Consider the following 8,680-nt stretch of genomic DNA (forward strand, 5'->3'; position numbering starts at 1 on the left):
GGCTTATAGGGCATGCCCTGCTGGGTGCGTAAAACTAGTACTGACTGCTGCTTGTTGCTTTAGAAAAGTTAGTGCATAAAGCTGCCCCTTCAGTACTGCTGTCTTGTCACAAAAGTAGCCATCTTCTCTCCCTCCCTATCTCCTGGAATAGAAGAAGCATTAGACTTCTGTATAAATGAGTAGTGAGATACAAGCAGACAACTGGTTATCGTAGCACCTTATAGTTTTGTATCTTATTTCTGGAGAGAAAATAACTTACAGGTGAGCGTGAACTTCATAGGTATGAAATGTAGTGTTTTGGGCTGCTCATGGGTAAAGCTTGCAGTAGATGGAATACTCTAGCCTCACCTGCTGCTTTGATCACTGTTCATTAGCTGCTGATTGTCTTAACTTTCCTACCTAGGGAATACCATTTACAAGAGTTTATCTTCTCTCATTTTCCTGGTAGTTGCCTGCACCATATTTTCCTCATGTATTTCCTTCTCCCTTTCTCTTTCCTTTCTCCCCCCTATCCATTCACTGTGACAAGGCTCAAGTTCTTTCATACCAGAGTAGTGCAGAGTGAATTGCAGGTGGAAACTGGGCTGTAACTTGCTTTGATTAGGTTTTAAAGCATTGATGCTTCCTGCAGTCCATACAGGCTTGTACAAAAAGGGGAAGGGGTGGAGCAAAGCATCTTTCATGGGACTTGAAGGGACAGGGCCCAGTCTGGGATGGGGAACTCGGGCCTGGGGTGGATGTTCCACAGCCTGTCAGTCTGCCTAGTGACAAAAAAAGTTTATATGGGCAGAGTGCCACCAAGTGGCTTGTGACCTGTGTCCTTTAGAGCGTTATTTATCAATCCATTTACATACTCTTTCTTTGTTTAAATAATGGTGCTTGTGGGGGGAGAGGGCAAAAACCTTAACGAGGAGAAATTAGGAATTACTGCAATAAAAAATTGTATGGTTAATCTGCACCCTCTTCCTCTGGCACAAAATACTGAGACACATTGGCATATGGCCATTTTGGGATGGTGCTGTCTGGGATAACCCAAAAAGAACATTTTAAAGAGACTGTGGAGATTTTTATATTCTTGAGTCTGAATACCTTAATGGAGCTAATAGCTTCTTTTTTTTCTCTGCCCCCCCTGCCCCGCCCTGGTAGCACTGGATGAAAGAATGGGGCTATGCCAGCTTCACTGATTAATAACAATCCAGAGTTAGAGCTCAGTATTTGCATTATGATTTATAAGATTATAGGGCTTGTCTCTATGTGCTGTTATTCTGGAATACCTATTTGGTTTTAACTTCACAGCTTGCTTTAATCCTAGTAACTTTTCAACTGTGGGATATGTCCTGCCACTAGAAACCTGTGCTGCTCTGATCCCACACACTGTCCTGTGTGTACTGCTCCTGTTCCACCACAGTAAGACTGGAAACCACAAAAAGCCTTTCCTGTCTTGCTGCAGTGGCGGCTGCTGCAGCAGCAGCAGCTGCTGTTGTCTGTCATGTTTTCGGACAGAAAAGAATTTCTCACCTTTCTGAGCAAGAGCTGGTAGACTGCTGCTAAGGAATGTGACACTCTTAGGAATTCAAGTGGGAGATGGTACCAGCTAAGCTCTCAGTCTGTCTGTCATTCCCCCTTTCTCCCCAGTTTGAGCTTGAGATCCCTTGACCCACTTCTTCAAGGGGAGACTTAGACTATAACTTACTGTGGCATTAAAATAGCTCACAATCTCTTCTGCTGCTGCAAGATTAAGTGTCCTTGATCTGGAAGCTTGCTGATTTATGATTCAAATGTGGAGGTCATTTGGTAGCACAATGATAAATGGACAGAAAGCAATAACCATAATTGTGGGGTCAGAAGAGAAGAAATTACTTACAAGGCTTCTTTAATGAGGGCAATAACAGCTACCTATAGTGAATTTTGTTCAACCTCCCACAACTGTCTCATGCTATATAATCATTTCAACCAATGTTGCTATGTATCATTTTTTGTTGGGTTTTTTTTTCATTTTGCTTCTATGACTTCTGCATGAAGAAATGAGCTTTCCCTATTCTAAAACCAGCAGAAAGCTCTCTTAGCCACGGTACTCACATGCAGCCTGCCAGCTCTCAGAGGAAACACATTCTTAGTAAAACGTGGTTCTCCATAGCATTGTGGGTTATCTTTTGTTCTCTGTACAAAGCACAATGGTGCCGTCTGAGCAAGGACAGCAATGTAGAGAACCGGGGCGGGGGTAAAGGGACAAAAAAAAATCTCAGTAAGTTTACAGACTGAGAGAAGGCAGCAAGAAAGGGAGAGTTTGCTCCTTGGCACCAAGACAGGTTTTGACATAGAAGTAAAGTGTTTAGAAAATACAATCCTGGATTAGGACAGAGCAGTCTTCTAACTACTCGAGTGCCTTCCCTGAGCTCTCACATGAATGCTGATACAAACTATTATGGTCCAACTAATAGTAGGGCATCAAATCATCAAATGTATTTACTTCAACTGTGTGTGTTTATGGTGTACATGAACCTGTATTACACTGCCACAGGTGCAGACGTGTTATTGCTTTACATGCCAGTTACAAGAAAGTGAAGGGAGTCAAGAAGAGCAGGAATAAAAAGATGAGATAGAGAAGAAGAATAAAAAACCCACTAGCATGTTATGTTCATTGGTGGGCTTAGCACAAAGCCCTTTATGAATAGGGCCTGTTTCTTCATGCTAACATGACAGACTACCAACAATATAAAATGGTAATATAGGAAAGATTCACAAGCACAGTTACCAGCTCTCTTAGGTCTTCAGCCTGTGTCTCACAGGATACTTTGATCCTGTCTGCATTTGGGGAAGAACAGTGCTAACTGCCTAATGTAGTATGTCTGCAGTTCTGCTTCTATAGAGCTGGAGTATTTCTGCTGTCATCTTACGCAGAGACTAAAAAGTTTATTCTGATTGAATAAAGCATTGCTGCAAGTTTCACTATCTTTGTAAACTGGAAAAGCAAGCAGTCTGGTGTTCTAAAATAAGGCAATTTCTTTATTAAATAAATTGTGGAGAAGTCTGTCTCTCCCTACCCAATCCCTTTCTGCTTTTGCTGATGTAATAGCTGCCAGTGCATTGCATTTAGTCACTGTGGTAACCACTTATAAATAACCAATGTCCATAGAATCAACCCAATACCAGCCAGAAGGCAGAAATACTGGCTTCCTGAATAACCTGCTCTGCGTGTTATCGCTCAGGTCCTGCTACTTCGAGATCATCACCTCTCTATCACATAGCCTAACCCTGACCATGATATTGCTGTCGTCTTTTTCTACTTTTTCTCCTTTTCCCTCTCTTCCCACCTTTTTTAACAGTAGGTTTCAAGTAACTATGGCAACAACCCTGGGAATTTCCAGCTTATTCATTTCGTCTCAAATCTAGGTCATGTCTTTCTCATCAAGTGAAACTATTGTATGGGGATAACTGGCCCAAACTCAGCCCTTGGTGCAAAAGAAAGAAGCGCCAATTACGGCAGCACTTGCAAGTACTTATGTGATGGCTGTATTTGGTCCACTGTGTAGAAAAATGTAAAGGTACAAAGCAAACCACTTATAATTTTGAAAGTATTTAATAATTTTGAAAACATTTAACCCATAACTTACCCATGGGAGAACCATGCTGTAACTTGCTTTAATTGGTGTTGACTTACAGGTTGGTTGGAATAGTCTCATGTCATGCTTGTTGTCCTAGGGTATGTATTAACTGAAGCGATGCCTTCTCGGAGTGGTACTGAGTGATGTAAGTGATACTAGCAGTCTCTCTCATTCTTTGAAGAGGACATGTGGTGGTGTGAAATCTTAAAGCCGTCTCCTGGCAGGACAAGATATTAATCTCCTCTAATCTGTCACTCTGCAGTCTCCCTAGATCTGAGATCACAGCTTAAACACAGAAAGATCTCCAGATGGCAACTTGTAGCAATGCCAAGGGAATAGCGAGATGGTCTCAAACATTCCTCTCTTACACATTCGGATAGATCATGTCTCCTTGCCCCTGGGATCACTTAAAATCCTAAGACAATTACTGTATTTGTTCATGGGGAAGCCGTGCGAAGCGACAATTACAAGGTATTTTTGTACACACTTGATGTTATGGGTCACCTGGAAGCAAAGCACAAAGCCAGCAGTGTGACTGATAACCTCTCTAATACTTTGTGTTTCTTATACTGTAAGTTGGTAAACATCAGCTCTCAGACGGATTATTGTTAGGAACAGGAACGGGTTCAAAGGTTCAAAGATTTGGCAAGGTACCCAACAGTGTATCAGTTAACCAAGCCTCTGTGATGCCTGATCTGAGTGTACAACGCCACAGAGAGAGATGAGCTCACAAGGCCGTTTGTTACTTCCTTGCATGTGTTGCGTTAGCCACGATGAGCCAATAAAGGCTCTTGCCTTTCCCTCCAAAGCTTCGCAGTAGCTCACAGTGTTACTGTGAACCACAAACACACCTGGCTACTAGGTGCCTGCCAAGCACTCCTGGAAACAGCTCTTATTTCTGTAGGGGTTTTTTTTATGCCTCAGCTCCCTACATCAGAGACCTATGAGTGAGATCAGTTTCTGTCACTAAAGAAGCGATGACTGGAACTGGGAAGGTTTGAGTGACAGCAGAAACAATTACCATGAAGCTGTATGAAGCCACCAAGCATGTGCTCTGCTGGACGGGCCTGTGACTCTGGGTGATGGGTGGGAAGTGACAAAAAAATTTGAAGTGATGGGTTTCCTGAACTGAGGTATAAGAAAGGGGATGCATTTTCCAGCTTTTGTTTCCTTGCTCCTTGTTTTTGGATCACCACTACCTGTCACTGTCAGAGATGCAGGCTTGTTGGAGGAGGTTCATAATTGTATTTTCAGGAGCACAGGATCTTTTCAAAGGACACAAGGGGCATTTGTCCCCACGGTAAGCTCCCTTCCTTTCAGCGGGCTTCAGAAGCTGCTGCTTTGTTTGATGTGGGATGTTTGTACCAAGCAGCAGGATGGAGGTGGGGTCTTATCAAGTAGAATGCGCAAGTCCCTGAAAGAGCTCTACATTTTCTGTTTTCTGCCATGCTCCCAGTGGGTCTCTGTAAGAGATCCTTTACTCAGTTTTACTTAGCATTCCTTGTAACCCCTGGCTTTCGCCTTTCAGCAATATTCTTTCAAACATCCCATTTCCAAAGGTGAAGAACACAAAGGTGATGAGGGATATGGGACATTAGAGCCCTAAAATGTGACCAGAGCAATCACAGAACTCTTATTTTTATGGAATAAGGGTTTACAGGTTTACAGCTGATAGAGCTACGAGACTGAAGGGTACAGACACTGCTCTATGTTCATTAAAACTATGCCACCAACTGCATCAATTCAGCAAGTTGGCTGAATTCATGCATTTTTCAGGAAGACAACATTACTTAGCAGATTTTCTAGCTAGCTTCAAATTTAGATGTGGATACATGCAAACTAGTGAGGTCAAGAATCAATGAAATTTGTAAGCAGACCACACCATACCTTAGGAACAGAGAAATAAACTGGGGCTTGCAAATCCATAATGCCCTCATCATGAAACCAAAAATTGGCTCCAAATGTGATATGTTTGCCAGCTAAAGGCAAAATGATATTTTGTACCAGCTATTTTGACTTGTGTTCAGAAAAAGAATTTGAGCATTCTAGAAAAGCAGAACAATTTTTTGATCCTGCTGCCTTATCAGCCAAAATTCATCAGCACAGAAATATTGAACAACATAGGCCTTCTGAGTTGCCTGTTTTTCATGGCAAGGTAGTGACGGTCTCATGGTATTTCATGATAGTGCAGAGAATTAAGAATTTCTGTTGAGCAGAGAAACTAGGAAAAACAAATTTGGGGTGACAAAACCCTTTACCTCATTCAGGAGTGAAACAGCTGTAGCTGCCAGCCGGGTGGTGCAGCCCGGGCGGCAGCCAGCTGGAAGGACGGGGCAGCGGTAGGCTGCAGGCCGGCCCCCCGCACTGCTCAGGGCACAGGCAGCCCAGGTTTGCACGGCTCTTCTCTGCCTTACAGCGGCGAGACCGTGCGCTTGTTCACACAGAAACAAAAAGACAGCTTCAGCTTGCTCTCTGCCAGGCACTTACATGCCTGTATTCCCTGTATGAGCAGAAAGCCACCAGTAATCCAAGGCAGAGCCAAACACTCCTGCATAAAGTCATGCAGACCAGAAGGGTAGACCCAGATTTAAATTGTCTGGATCTATCTATATCTATCTATAAATTGGGAGGGGAAAAAACAAAGGGAACTTTTTTTTTCTTCTTGTTTTTATATTTTGCTCTCAGATATGCTTTGGAATTAAGATGTGTTTGTATTGGCAATACTTCAATGCCATCAATTCTGGGGGCTAATTCTGGGCTTTTTGGACCTAATCTGCTATCTTTCCATTGGTTAAAGTAGTGGTCCTATCATGCTCACTATACGTAGATTTTTGTAAAAGTAAATAGAAATTATATATAAAGGCTGGTCCTGCCTGTATTTAAATTAACAGAGGTAATGGTGAGGTTCATCACCCTAATTCATCAGACTGAAACTTAGGTGTCTGGTCTGACCTAGTCATCCATGCTTCCTCTACAGTCACTGGAGAGAAAAAGGCAATCTCTCCCTTACTAAAATAACTGCCTTAGATGAGAACAACTGCCCCCTGAAAGTGCCATTCTCTCTCTATGGACTGTAGCAATCCAGAAAATCGCTCTGAATTTTAGGCTTAATTTTTTGGCTGCATCTAGTTAAATTTAATAAAAGAAATGAAAATTAAAGCCTTGAAGAATGCGGCTGTGATTTTGAAAACCCAACAACTGCTTATTGGAGGTAGCACAGGAGATGTGCCCCTGTTACGAAGGTCTTGAACAGATCATCAGGTGGAATCTAATGCCTGCTTGGATATCTCTGAGTCCTGGGATTGCCATGAGGGTGAGTCCAGAGGAGAACATGCTCTCTGGCATCATGCCAGATCCCCATGCCTGGACCTTGCAGAAGACTTTTGTGAAGGTACAACCAGCGACACCTCTCTGGCCTGCTCCCCACCACAGCCTACCTCAGTAATTCCTGGTGTTAGCACTTCAGCATCCAACTTGAACAAAAAGGTACTGCCTTTCTATAGATGCATGGGGGGCAAGCTGGGGAAGAAGAGGTGTATGAGGCTTGTTGCATTGGTCTTGGAGCTATAGAGAGGTGACATACATCACTGGTAGTACCACAAAGACTGTTAGGTCTTTAAAAAACCGTTCCCTGGGGAACTGTGGTATGTAGCAGCTACCAAAGGCAGAGAGCACAAACCAAGAGTCTGCCCCATGTGAGGGACTAGGGTCCCAGCACCTGGTTAACTGCACATCTTATGCACAGCCTCCCACGGCCTCTGCATGGAGCTTCTGCTGCACAGTCCTTTCTCCTCCCCGAACACAGTGGGTTAGGGCTGATGATGGAGCCATGGTGTTGCACGTACAAATACTCTGGAAGCCATCAGCAGGTCGTGAGGGCATATTGGAAACTGAAGGCAGTTAGCAATCATTCAGGATAACACTCTTTCCTGCTCCCTGTCTCCCCTTCACATGCCACCACGCATGAAAAGGCGCATGATGATAGCTCTCCCTCAGCTGCTTCGGTGAGTGGGAGGGGGGTCCTGCTCCTGAGGCTTCCTCTGGCCATGCACCACCGCCTTGAAGATCAAACATGGCATCTTGAGCAGTCAACTGAGGAGTCACTTCGGTTGGGGCTTTGTGGGAAGGCTGTGGAGGTACAGAACGGCTTGCACAGTTTTGGTTTTAGTGGGGAGCCCAAAGATTTCAGCTGCAGGTTGTGTGTCGCTTGGGAGGAGGTGGGGAAGAAACTGCCATGCTCTGACACGCTTGTTGTCATGCCACCATTTCCAGTGGAAGCATGAGCCCACAACATTTCTGTGGAACAGAGGAACTAGTAAAAGTAAACTGTGGTAATTTTTGCCATCCCTCTGCCCAAGCAAATAGCAGTGAAGCAAGCAAAACTCTTAGCATCATGCAGCCATGATGCATGATGCAAAGTACGCTGGATGCAGTACTTAAAAGGTCTCACTGACCGCCTCCAGAGGCACCTGAAGCATCAGAAGGTTCTCTCTCCTTCTCCATTCAGTGCAAAACCAACAAAGCTACTTTCTGCTCCCACCAGTTAATGCCAGCTCTGCTCCCTGCCCCCCCTATCCAAATGCCCTGTGCTTCTAGCTATTCTGCTACTGCAGAAGTAAACAGGCCGTAGGGGAGAGAGCTTCCTGAGGTTCGAGCTGTATGGATGTAGCCTGCCAGGCCCTGGTGGGCTGAATTCTTCAAAGCTTCACTTCGCCTGTTCCTCACAGGCAGAAGTCGGGGCACGTATGGGTCTGTCCTAGTACTCGCACCACCCTGCAGAAAACGGTGTCCTCGGGAAGCTGGGGGCTGTGGGAGGGCAGCTGTAAGCCACAGACTGCCTTGACTTCTCCCTCCAGGACAGGCAGGAATGCTTTCCTCTCTTCCATGGGGTCCTCTGATGAAGAAGGGAGGCCCTGGGGAGGCAGGAGGAGAGAGAAAGGACCCCATCAATGTAGTCACTGGCAGGATCCTCCAGGAAGCAGTTCTTGGTCCAGGGTAGCAGGGCAGGGGGGCATGGGAACAGCAGCTCCTGCCGGCAACCAGTTCCCTTCAGAGCCACCACCAAATGACGCTCC

The sequence above is a fragment of the Gymnogyps californianus genome, chromosome 3 (assembly GCF_018139145.2).
Source record: "Gymnogyps californianus isolate 813 chromosome 3, ASM1813914v2, whole genome shotgun sequence".
Classification (NCBI taxonomy): Eukaryota; Metazoa; Chordata; class Aves; order Accipitriformes; family Cathartidae; genus Gymnogyps; species Gymnogyps californianus.